Here is a 12,597-nt window from a genome sequence, read left to right as displayed (position 1 = left end):
TTTGAATTACACAAGTGGGTCACAAGGCAACAACTGCAGGTCTTCAAGAGGTGGTGCACCTAGGAGAACAAGTGTTACTGTAAGATGTGGGCCTTCTGATTGTATGATAATACAGATTTTGAATATAGAATGGTACAACACAGAAACAAGCTGTCCAGGTGCATGCCAGTGATTTCCTCCACTTGAGCCACCTAACATAATCTCTCTCCCCCCTTGCTTCCCATACCCTTCCCTACTGCAAGAATGTTACATTCTAATTATCTTCTTGTAACCATTTTTTTCCAACTCTCCCCTTTTGGACTTTAGGAAATAAATCACATTTGCTGTTCCCACTTGCAGTAAATAGGCAGCCAAAAGTGTTCTGAGACATTCTTTGCTTAATTGCACCTGGTTTGGTGTGATGAGCAGAATTGCTCATCATCAGACTTTTCTTTAGGATCTGCAGATGTAGTGGTGGCCAGGTTTTGGTTGGAATAGCATCCTTGGACAGCACTGCAAAAAGTAGAAATTCCAGTTACTGTACCCTTTTTTTGGTGCCAATCTCAACTTCACTCTTTCTTGTCCTAGTGTATTAATTTTTGAGTCTTTTTCTAATCATCCCTGGTGAGCTCCAAAGCAAATCCCCCAGCCCTTCCTGTATATCACCTGTGCAGTGTCCCATGGGACAGCAGATTCCAGTTGAACGCCAATGGCACCTAACTTCTACCTCCCTGCCTTCACCATTGTTGAGCATTGTTTCTGTGCTATTCACTTTTCTGTTGCCAACAGCCCTGAATTAAATGAAATTTCCAAAGATGTGCGGATTAGGTTGATTGTCTATGCTAAAATTGCCCCTTAGTGTCCTGAGATGCGTAGGTTAGAGGGATTAGTGGGTAAATATGTAGGGATGTGGGGTAGGGCCTGGGTGAGATTGTGGTCGGTGCAGACTCGATGGGCCAGATGGCCTCTTTCTGCACTGTAGGGTTTCTAGGATTCTATGATTTCCTACAGTCCTATGTCAACAACATCAAACCTGTATTCAACTATTATCTGAACACCATTGGTTTTGACTGTTGATCTCCCTGGCTTCTCACTCATGCTAAACCCAGTGGTGGATAGTCTGTTTAATTTTAAGTTCAAGCTTAAGCCCCACATTACCTTTTATAAAGACTGTCTTCTTCAAACTCCTGAACATTGCCTGATTATGCCCATCCCTTAACTGACAGCCCCTGAAGCTTCACTGCCCTTTATCACATCAATTACTCAAAATTCAAGAGATCGGCATTGGCTCAAAGGTGATTTACGTCATGCTCCAAAAACATGATGACATAACAGGGGCTGACACTTCAATGCAGTACTGAAGTACTGCTGCATTGTCTGAGGGTCATGCTAAACCTGTAAACCCTTTCCAATGGATGTGAAAGAAAATGATCAGCCTTCCACCCATTGACACTGTCTACACTTCCCACTGCCTCGGAAAAGCAGCCAGCAAAATTAAGGACCCCACATATCCTGGGGTCTCTTCTGCCTTCTTCCGTCGGGAAAAAGATACAAAAGCCTGAGGACCAACCGACTCAAAAACAGCTTTTTCCCTGTTACTATCAGACTTTAGAATGGACCTATCCTGCATCAAGTTGATCTTTCTCTAAGCCCTAGCTATGATTGTAATACTACATTCTGCAGCCCCTCCTTTCCTTCTCTATGAATGGTATGTTATGTCTGTATAGTGTGCAGGAAATAATACTTTTCACTGTATACTGATAAATGACAATAATAAATCAAATCAAATATTTGATTACTGCTTATGGGACCTAGCCATGGGTAAGTTGGGTGCTATGCTTCTTGCATTACAACAGTGACCACACTTCAAAGTACCTCACTGGCCATAAAGCATTTTGGAACATCATGTGGTTATAAAAAGAGTGATATAATTGAAAGAACATTACCCCCCACCCTTCCCATTTCATCAGTCTCCCTATCCTTTCCTTTACAGAGTTCAGCTAATCCAGTTCCTCAGCTTCATAAAATCTTGCAAGCCAATGTTATCCACCCCCGCCCTATCCCATCCTTTGCCAAGCTCCATTGGTCTATGGTGTCTAAGCAAATTGGTTCCAGGGTCATAATCCTTGTTTAAAGTCTTCCATGTTCTTTAACTAGCTATCTGGGAAAGCTTATCAGTCTTATATTCCTAGTATTGTTATGATTCTGTTAGAAGTTGTTAACGTTTGAAAGAGAAATGTGAACACCCAGTGATTAACTGAAAGAAATTATGCCACAAGATTTCATGTTTTTAAATGAAAACAAATGTGATTGTATATGAAGAGAAATTAAACAAAGCAAACACCATCAAGTTAATACTATAGTTTGTAAAGATATCTTTTTTCTCAACTCAAGTGAACTGCAGCCTGCACAAGACCAAACTGCAACTGCCTTCTTTTAGAAACACCCAGATCAAATAAACAAATTACTCTTCTAACCCTCACAGCCCATCTCCATGATAACATAGCATGCTTTGGGCCACTTCAGACAGAAATCCAAGTTTTACCTTTAGTGCAACTCTTTTATTCTGTGACCCAAATGAATAATTTATATCGCTAATAGTGTTTTATGACCCTTTTGCTCAGAATTACTAGCTTTTAGCTTCCTTCATCCAGTAACTACATAAATAATTTAAATCTTCAATTGAAGTAAGGACGTGTGTTCTTTGTCATTACTAAAAGGGTTTGATGACAATAGGAAAACTTAGAGGAAACTTGAAGTGTCTTAGGACACTACCCTGAGGAACTTCTGCAGTGATGCCCTGGAGCTGAGATCATTGACCTCCAACAACCACAACCATCTTCCTTAGAACCCAAACTGAGTGCCAGTGAGCAGGTTATTACTGAGCAAGTGACACTTGATTTCACTGTTGATTACCTCTTCCATAACTTTGCTGTTAGTTGAGATTAAGACTTATGGGGCAGTAACTGGCTGAGCAGAATCTATCCTGCTTTTGTGTAATGCAGAGCTTAGATCTGATCCATTGGTCATGGGTTCGCTTAGCTCTGTCTATCCTTGCTGCTTATGCTTTTTGGCACACGTCATCTACATTATATCTTCAGCAGGTTGTTACCTCATTTTTAGAAATACCTAGTGCTGCTCCAGGCGTGTCTTCCTGCACTCTTCATTGAACAAGTGTTGTTTCCCTGGCTTGATGGTGATGGTAGAGTGGGGGATATGCTGGGCCATTAGGTTACAAGTCCAGTGAAATAAGATGCCACTGCCACCTCCTGTTTATTTTTTTTCTTTTAAAGAAGGTGGGGGGAGGGGGGATGTAGGCAAAACAGTTTTCTGTGTCCTTTATGATCTAGCAGTCCATTGCCCGATGGTAAGATTTCCCTTGAACAGACAGCTTTTTGTTTTAAATATAGTAAAGGTGATCATGAATTTATTTGATTTCTAACAGATTTGTAGTTCAATTCATTTTACTTTATTGTTGCCAAATGACTTAAATAATATCAGCAATAGGAAGGTATGCTCAGTTCCTCTCATTTCTGTGTATAGCCCCAGACAGGACAGGACACTCAAGGCCTCAAGCCATTCTACAAATAATTATCCAGAAGTGCATGGACAGAAGAGATTCCAACTGTGATGGGGATTTTCTGTGCCCAGTCATGGGGGCATTCACTGCAGGAAATTCATTGGCCCAGCCAAAGGTCCATTGATTTTCAGCAGGAGCAGATAATTCTGGTAACGGAGAGGGGTTGGGAGGGGAAATCCCACCCTATTGCTCAGAAAACTGGTACATCAACCTGTCATATCATCAGTCTTCTATATTACTTTGAAGTTTACGAAAGGCTCATTTCTAGGTCAACCTGCTAAAGATTGGCACCTGGTATGAATGAAGTGAATGGTTTGGATAGTTGATCTTGTTCATTTCGGTGGAATCCTGCAAGGATGCAGAAGTTAATGGAAGTTTTCATGTGCTTTGAAACTGCACAGATTCATTGTAGTGTAGTGACGACAGTGGATATGATTTCCAAAACTTTTCACAAGCAAAGCTTGTAATGTCTTCTTCACTTACCCTTTTTGTGATTTATTTTGGTCCAGTTACAAGGCCCCTGAATAAACTGACATCAGAGTAATTGGTGTATCCATATATCTTGATTACCAGAGCATGTATAACTGTGTCTAAATTAAAAATAAACTGGTCTGATTTTAATTTGTTCATGACATAATTTATTCATTTTATTATTTAAGAATTCCAATAAGCTAGATTCCCTCAAGAATAATTAACCTTTACAATTTCAACAAATTACATTTATTAAAGACGTAAAAAAATTTGAGTTTCATCAAATCGACAAGGTCTACCATACAAATTGTAGGACTTGATATGATTAGTGTACCGAGAACAACTTTTCTGTGAAGAATTTTATTAGCTTTTGACAGGACCTGCCGGGGGCAATTTCACTTAATCAAAAAATCAGCAATGTTTAATATTGTTCAGCTGGTTGAGTGCTTCTGTTATTCTAGAACATATCTTGAATGTGTTAACTTGGAGCTGTTAGAAAAACTAATCCAAAAATGAAAAAAAAATATTAATTGCATCTGTAACATTCCAGTGATGAGTGAATTAATTGCAGTTTCACTGTTATTCTTCTTGAATGTTTTATTTTTGGCTTCATGAGTAACGGTATAATCTCAAAGCAATTACTTTGCTATGTTAATAATGATGTTTAATAAAAATGCAATCTAAGATGTTCATTTTTTGAGTAAGCATTGAATATGAATTCTCTCTGCCAGCAGTGCACAACTGTGGCTCCTCAGCCTCCAATGTCCAACTCAAATGAAACTTGCCTGGCTTGGTTCCAGACTTACCAACCTGATCATGGAATATCTTTAATAATTGCTTCCACTCCAGCCATGACACCCAGTTCCAACTGTTTACTGTGTCTTTAACACAGCTCTGAACTGAGACTATTGGTATTTAGTTTTGGATGAGGTGTAACTTCCTCCAGCCAACAATTGAACAGACCTAAACTATCACCGTTAGCCCTTGCTACTGATTCCATCCCTCTCCCACTCAATGTAACAAAGCTAAACTGGATTGTTCAAAGTCTCATCATCTTATTCAGTCCCAAGCAGCACAGATACACATTTGAGAGTTGCAATGCAATGCCAATTTCGTGCATTTTGGTGAATTTTCTGCAACGTAAAAGGAAGATCCCAAATTTATATAGCATCTTCCACATCCTCAAGATGTCCCAAAACACCTCTGACAATTATGTATTTTTGGGATGTGGTCACTATTGTAATGGGGCAGACAATTTTCTCACAACAAAGTCTCATAAACAACGATTTGTTAAATGATTGGATAAACTAATAAAGGGATATTGAGTGAAAATAATTATTGTCCAGGGTATTGGGAGAACTTAACTACTCTTTGAAGAATGTCATGTGCAATTGTCCTTTTTTTCTGGGTGTGTGGCTGATTTATTTAAATACACATCTCTTTTAAATTCTTTTGTGCAGCTGTGCAGAATCAGTAACTTCAAAGGAAAGACTGTTGTGCAACCAAGATGGAAATTTCTGGATTGCTGTGTGGCAATGTTGCGTAGAGGGAATATTCGTCATGAGATCATACATGTCCGTGAGAGGGCATACAGGATCTCAGTCTCATGTCTCATCTGAATAGCACTTGTGACAATTCAGCACACTCAGTCTGGCCCTTAAGTGCCTGCTGAGATTAGATGTTCAGGAATAGGTCTTAAACCTGCAACATTCTGAATACTACCACTGAGGCAAGACTTTCTAATGTGGTCTATTCTTTAAATGAATTAAGCAAAGTTACAGAAAAATGCTATTCAGTCCTCAGATAAGAAATCATTACTATCGGAAGAATCTTATTTTATTTGCTATTTATGGAGCCTGCCGTTAATGTTGAGCTTTATACTTTTATTCCTGATTTTCACCTCTATTTCCCTACACAATCCAGTTGCAAGATGAAATTTCTTTGAACTATAAAAGGCAACGTCTCCAACGTCAGCGTCTCCAGACTTAACATGAACTTGCAGGACTGAAGTGTTTTCTTCCAAAACATTTGAAAAATTAAAATAAAACTGCACGTAATAAAACGTTGCTTTATTGCTCAAAGTCTCACCACCTTGCTCAGCCCAACAGCGCTTCAATTTTGGCAAAAGATTTTTATTAGGTTGTGCTTGGAGGTTGTTTTTGTGCGATCTTAACTGTGTAGTTTTATAATCTACATTTAAAAAAAACTATTATTGAGAAACTAAGGGGAATACTGTGGTGCAGGCCACCACTTGTGTTGGTTAACAAATAGCAGAGAAAGCAATGTTTAGGTGACATGATGGGCTGAGATTTCCTGGCTCAGCACCCAGCAGCCAATTGAACTGCTTAAGTGGCAAATTAAGGGCCACTTCCTGCCCCTGTGGGCATTTCACCTGACTCACATTGAACGAGGAAACCATCAGGTAAATTTTGGCAGATTACCAGTGGGTCCCTGAAGCCGGGCCCTCCTTCATGAATACTCCATGGCCCAAAATGAGGCCTGTGGTGGCAATCGCACTACCATGACTCCTGCCCTCCCCCCATACCCATCCTCTTGTTGTATTATGAACGATTTACTACATATTTATGTTGCGTTTAACTATTTGCCAATATAACTAATTTTTTTTATTTTTCTTTAACATCAGGGAAAATCTTAGCAGTTCAGAATGCTTATGATTATAGAACTATTGGTTTCTGAATTGTAGTTTAAGCAATTTAATTCCAATATTATCATTTTACAAAAATATTTGCAAATCTCAGTTGTAGGTGCAAAGTGTCACTTCTTAATATTCAAAACCATAGTGGAGAATAATTTATATCAGGATATCTAATGGGGTATTTTGTGGAAATATGCAATACTGTTATAAAGATCTGACTAGCATTGTTCCTCAAACAAGAAAGTAGAATCAAGCACAGGGGTTATGGAATATTCTCAAGTAATTAAAAGATCTCACCCTGAGACTGAAAAATGGTACACTTTTTTTAAGCAGCACTTAGAGATTAGATTAAAGCCCTTACTCCAGGATTCATTTCATAACTGCACTTGAACCCCCTGGGATGTACTCAAGTTTTTTGAGAATTGTAAAAATAAAGCTAACAGCAAGTAGAAGAAATTGCGATAAATTAACCATTTTCAGAGGACTGATATTTGCCTTTACCAGTGGGTGGAAAAGGGGTGAGAATACAATGAAAATTACTTCAAACTATAAAAGCTTTGACCTGCCGCTTCACCTGGTGCCATATTGAAGTGGGCAACCCAGGTTCCTGCTGGAAACAGGCAGGCACCTTATTAGTTATGTAAATCAGGGTCCTATGATGCCTGTGGAACCCAATGCAATTTTGAAGTTTCAAAGGACACAGCATAAGTCAGGCATGCTATGCTCATTGGTACTTGAGCAGAAGCGGTTTAACAAGTGGCCCTTCAAGGAAGCTATTTCAAACGATGTTAAAGGTAAGAATGATGCTACTGGCCCCACAAAGATTGAATCAGCAACCCCAATCTTCAGCCTCCATGACTGATTGCTAGTCTGGCTTTCATTTACCATAATTTCCCATGGTCTCCTATTGGGAAGCTGCCCATCAGCACTCGTATATTGCTGGTACCTCAATTATTACATTTAAGTGGGGTACAATTATTAAAATGGATCATAAGAACTAGGAGCAGGAGTAGGCCATCTGGCCCCTTGAGCCTGCCTCCGCCATTCAATAAGATCATGGCTGATCTTTTTGTGGACTCAGCTCCACTTACCCGCCGGCTCACCATAATTCTTAATTCCTTTACTGTTCAAAAACTTATCTATCCTTGCCTTAAAAACATTCAATGAGGTAGCATCAACTGCTTCACTGGGCAGGGACTTCCACAGATTCACGATCCTTTGTGTGAAGAATTTGCTCTCAACTTAGTCCTAAAACTGCCTCCCCTTATTTTGAGGCTATGCCCCCTGCTTCTAGCTTCTCTATTCCCTTCATAATCTTGTATGTTTCTATAAGATCTCACCTCATTCTTCTGAATTCCAATGACTGTAGCCCCAGTCTACTCAGTCTCTCCTCATAAGCCAACCCTCTCAACCCCAGAATCAACTAGTGATTCTCTTCTGCACCCTCTCCAGTGCCCTTTATCCTTTCTCAAGAAGACCAAAACTGTACACAGTACTCCAGGTGTGGCCTCACCAGCACCTTATACAGCTGCAACATAAACTCGCTGATTTTAAACTCCCTCCCTCTAGAAATAAAGGACAAAATTCAATCTGCCTTCCTAATTACCTGCTGCACCTGCAAACCATCTCTCAGATTCCTGCATAAGGACACCCATGTCCCTCTGCACAGCAGCATGCTGCAATTTTTTTACCATTTAAATGATTGCCTATTTTGCTGTTATTCCTACCAAAACGGATGACCTCACATTTACCAACATTGTACTTCATCTGCCAGCCCCTTGCCCACTCACTTAAACTATCTATATCCCTTTGCAGACTTGCAGCATCCTCTACACACTTTGCTCATCTTAGTGTCATTTGCAAATTTTGACACAATACACTTGATCCCCAACTCCAAATCATCTATTTAAATTGTAAACAATTGCAGTCCCAACACTGATCCCAAAGGCAGACCACTAGTCACCGATCGCCAACCAGAAAGATACCCATTTACCTCCACTCTTTGCTTTTTGGATCAGGCATGCTATTGAATAAGTACTCTGCCCACCCACCCCACCTGTTCTATAGATGAATCGAAAGTTGAAATCCCAGTACAAGTTGGATTGCTGCAGTCTTAATGGGAACAACATAAAAGCATTTCACACTGTTTGAACAATACTTGATATTGACATGAATGAGTGATATCCAACTAACAGAGCACAGGGGACAATCAACACCATCCTTGTTAACATGGTAGGATTTATACAACTTTGATTCTGTGCGTAATGATTGTTACATAAGTTCTGTTGTTAATTGAAAGATTAATTCATAATGCGAAAAACAACCTCTGATTGTCACTTCCATAACTTTGCATCAAAGGTGTTTTACTGCACCTGTTTTGAGAAAAGTTACAATAATTGATGATACACGGTTCATTTCATATGCCTTCTTCCAATGTCAATCCAGCAACTTCATCAATCTCTACAATGGAACCTGTTGCCTGAATAATCAGCCTAGTTAATAATAAAGTTGAATTCCAATCTAGCTTGTTAACTTTAGTTTGATAACATGTGGGTGAGTAGGCTGTATTCCTATACTTTCTGTTGCCTCACCCAGATTACAGGAACAAATGTCAGTATGTGGTGTTGTGAAAGTCTAAACATCTGAAAGTGCTCTGTCGTTCTACTGTGAACAAATACATAATAAATGAAGAACAGCAAACAGATTTCCAACAATTATGTTAATCTCAAGCCATGCTGTTTGCACTTCTGAAGTATCACTTTCTCACATACCTGGATTATTAACAGTCTTTCACTTTATATTCACACTATTCCTGTTAGCTACTAAGTGACACTGAACAATGAAATTGCTGTGCTTGTGGATACACAGCAGTAGATCTTGACATTGTGCAATGGTGTGAAAAGGGTGATAGAAGTTGGCAGCCTGTTTTATGCCTTCCTGATTTTTATTCCTATTGATATCAATCACATGAAGTCATGATATACTATATGACATTTTGTAGCATTGAAAGAGCTATTTCACCCATCAAACTTGCACAGATGTTTCTCTCCACTTCAACCTGCTTGAATCTCATGCTCTTTCTCCTCCCCAACCTTTTAATGTTCTGCTTTTTCAAGCAATTATTAAAATTACTTTTTTGAACTCTGTTTCAACAATGATTTGTGGAAGACAGTTCCATCTTCTATGCAAATAAATGTTTTTTAACAGAGTCAGGAAGGGGTGAACAATGAAGGGATTTAAACATGAGGGTGAGAATTTAAAATTTAAGATACTGAAGAACAAAGAGCTGGGTGAATTTTATTGGTGTTAAGGATTTAGGCAGTTTTGGATGAGCTGAAGTTAATGGAGCATAAAGCTAACTAAGCAAATTTCAACTAAATTCAACATTGCCTCCTTAGCCTTAAATTGTACATATCTAAATAGAAAACCAAGGATTTCATTTTTCTGTAGCTTTATCTAATTTTGCTATCTTTAATACCATTTGTATCTGTACTCCTAAGTCCTTCTGCTTCTCAACATACTTTGAAATCAGGCACTTAAGATATACTTCCTTCTTCTTTTATTTGCAAAATGTATTATAGAACATGGAAGCACAGTTTCAAAATTAGGGGCTCTTCCAATTAAGTTGGAGGTGAGGAATTTCTTTTGTGAGGGTTTGGAATTCCCTACACCAGAGGGTCAAGGTGGCTAAGGCTTTGAATAAATTCTAGGCTGACTTAGACAAACTTTTTATCTACAAAGTCACGGAGTGTGGAGTTAAAGTCACAATCAGATCAGCTATGCTCTTAATGAATGGCGGAAAGGTTCAAGCAGCCAAATGGTCTACTCCTGCTCCTATTTTTGAGAAATGAAGTTATCAAAATCAAACTACATTACTTCTTCATCTGCCCACCTTGCTATATATGTATGCCCCCCTCCAGTCTTTCACAGTCAACAGCATTTATACAGTGCATTTAACAATAAAAAACAAGATTCTTCTTGGAGGGATTAAGAAAAACAAACTCCTGACCAAAGAAATGTCAGGATATACAACAATTCTATACTGCCTGAGAAGAGAGTGCTAATTGTCAGCAAATGGACTCTGATTGGTAGAGGCATTACCATGGGGACTGTTGATGGTGACTGACAAGCATTGTTTGAAAAGATTTGGCATTTTTTATTTGGCAATTTCACTGAATTCAATTAACACTTAAGTGCATTTGTTCACAGAATTTTGTTGTAGATTTTGTTAGAACGAGCATTCACGTTTACCTGAGAAGGCAGTAGTAACATATCTATTGCATTTATCTTTGTTCATTATAATGTTTTGTCCATAATATATTGAAGGGTAGCACAACCATCACTGATTACTGTCTGGCTAGCCTGGTAACATTGGTTCAGCACACATAGTGACTAAAAGATGATGTTATTACACATGATAGCCTTGATAAGAGTGTGCTATTTTGATATATTTTATGTGTAAGATGGGGTTACTTTAAAAGGAAGTATTTTGTTACAAGAATCGATTGGTCTGGTAAACATGTAGCAGATGCCAAGAATGTCGACCAATAACTGATTTTAGGAATGTGCTGCTGCGTAGAGTTAATGGACCTTTTGTTTATTTAGGTTCTTTGTGGGATTTTAGACTAGGTATGCAGAGCTGGAGTACTGTGTGCAGTTTTGGTCGCCGCACTTAAGCAAGGATATTTTGGCCTTGGAGGGAGTGCAGAGGAGGTTTACTAGGCTGATACCGGAGCTATGAGGAGAGGCTGAATAAACTAGGCTTGTACTCGTTAGAGTTTAGAAGAATGAGGGGAGATCTCATTGAGACATAAAAGATGATGAATGGGATGGATAGGATAGAGGTGGACAGACTCTTCCTGCTCAGAAAGGACAGTAGGATTAGAGGGCACAGCCTCAAGATAAAGGGGGGGGGGGGGCGGTTTAGAACGGAGTTGAGGAGGAACTTCTTCACTCAAAGGGTGGTGAATCTCTGGAATTCTCTGCCCATTGAAGTGGTGGAGGCTGCCTCGCTAAATATTTTTAAGACGCGGGTTGATGGGTTTTTGATAAGCGAGGGGATTAAGGGTTATGGGGAGAGGGTGGGAAAGTGGAACTGAGCCACGACAGATCAGCCATGATCTTATTGAATGGCAGGGCAGGCTCGAAGGGCTAGTTGGCCTACTCCTGCTCCTATTTCTTATGTTCTTATGTCATAGAAAAACTACAGCACAGTACAGACCCTTCGGCCCAAAAAGTTATGCCAAACATGTCCCCACCTTCAAGATTAGTCATGAGAGTTTTTGATTAGGTTGATTGACAGGGGCAGAGTCAGATGATTAGTGGGAGGAGTTAAGTTTACAGGAAAGCTCAGTTTTATCTTTATTTTAAAATACAAGTATTTTCTGCCTGGGCTGCCTGAAGTCCCAGTCCAAGGCCGGCATCTTCACAGAGTGTCTCTGTTTCTCGCTCTCTAAAAGCTCCAAACCTGGTAACCTAAGTTAAAGCAAGTATGCCTGTGTTTTGCTAACTAATTTTAAAGAGAGGTTTAAGTCGATAAGAGGAATATTGCCTGTTGGGACTCTTAGTGATGGGTTAGCAGTTAAGAATTGTTTCTTGTTATGTTTAAGTATTGTAAAATTGTTAAAAATTAAGCTAAGTTATGTATTATAATTGAACTGTATTGTTAAATAAAGTTTGTTTTGATAAAAGCTTCCTTGTTTGTGAATAGAATCATGCCTGGAATGAAACATCTTATTCTCACACTAATGCCAAAATAGAAAATTGTTGGGGTCTAGTCTGACTTCATAATATCCCTTGTGGTTTCTGATCTGGTACCCTAACTATAATCATATATCTTGTCAAGTTGTTGAGTTGCATATGTAATCCACTTTTATACGGAATAGCAATTATGTCTATAGTAGGCCGAGAT

At 39.1% G+C, this 12,597-nt stretch overlaps 1 protein-coding gene across 1 annotated transcript in view; it reads left to right on the top strand.

Annotated features, from left to right (window-relative positions):
* The window catches only part of reln (reelin), a 318,770-nt gene that overhangs the window by 13,625 nt on the left and 292,548 nt on the right, over nt 1-12,597 (top strand). The gene's annotated exons all lie outside the window — the stretch shown is intronic.

This window comes from Carcharhinus amblyrhynchos, chromosome 19 (genome assembly GCF_965287045.1).
Source record: "Carcharhinus amblyrhynchos chromosome 19, sCarAmb.v2.hapA, whole genome shotgun sequence".
In the NCBI taxonomy this organism is placed as follows: domain Eukaryota; kingdom Metazoa; phylum Chordata; class Chondrichthyes; order Carcharhiniformes; family Carcharhinidae; genus Carcharhinus; species Carcharhinus amblyrhynchos.
This window is presented reverse-complemented; position numbering and strand designations above follow the sequence as displayed.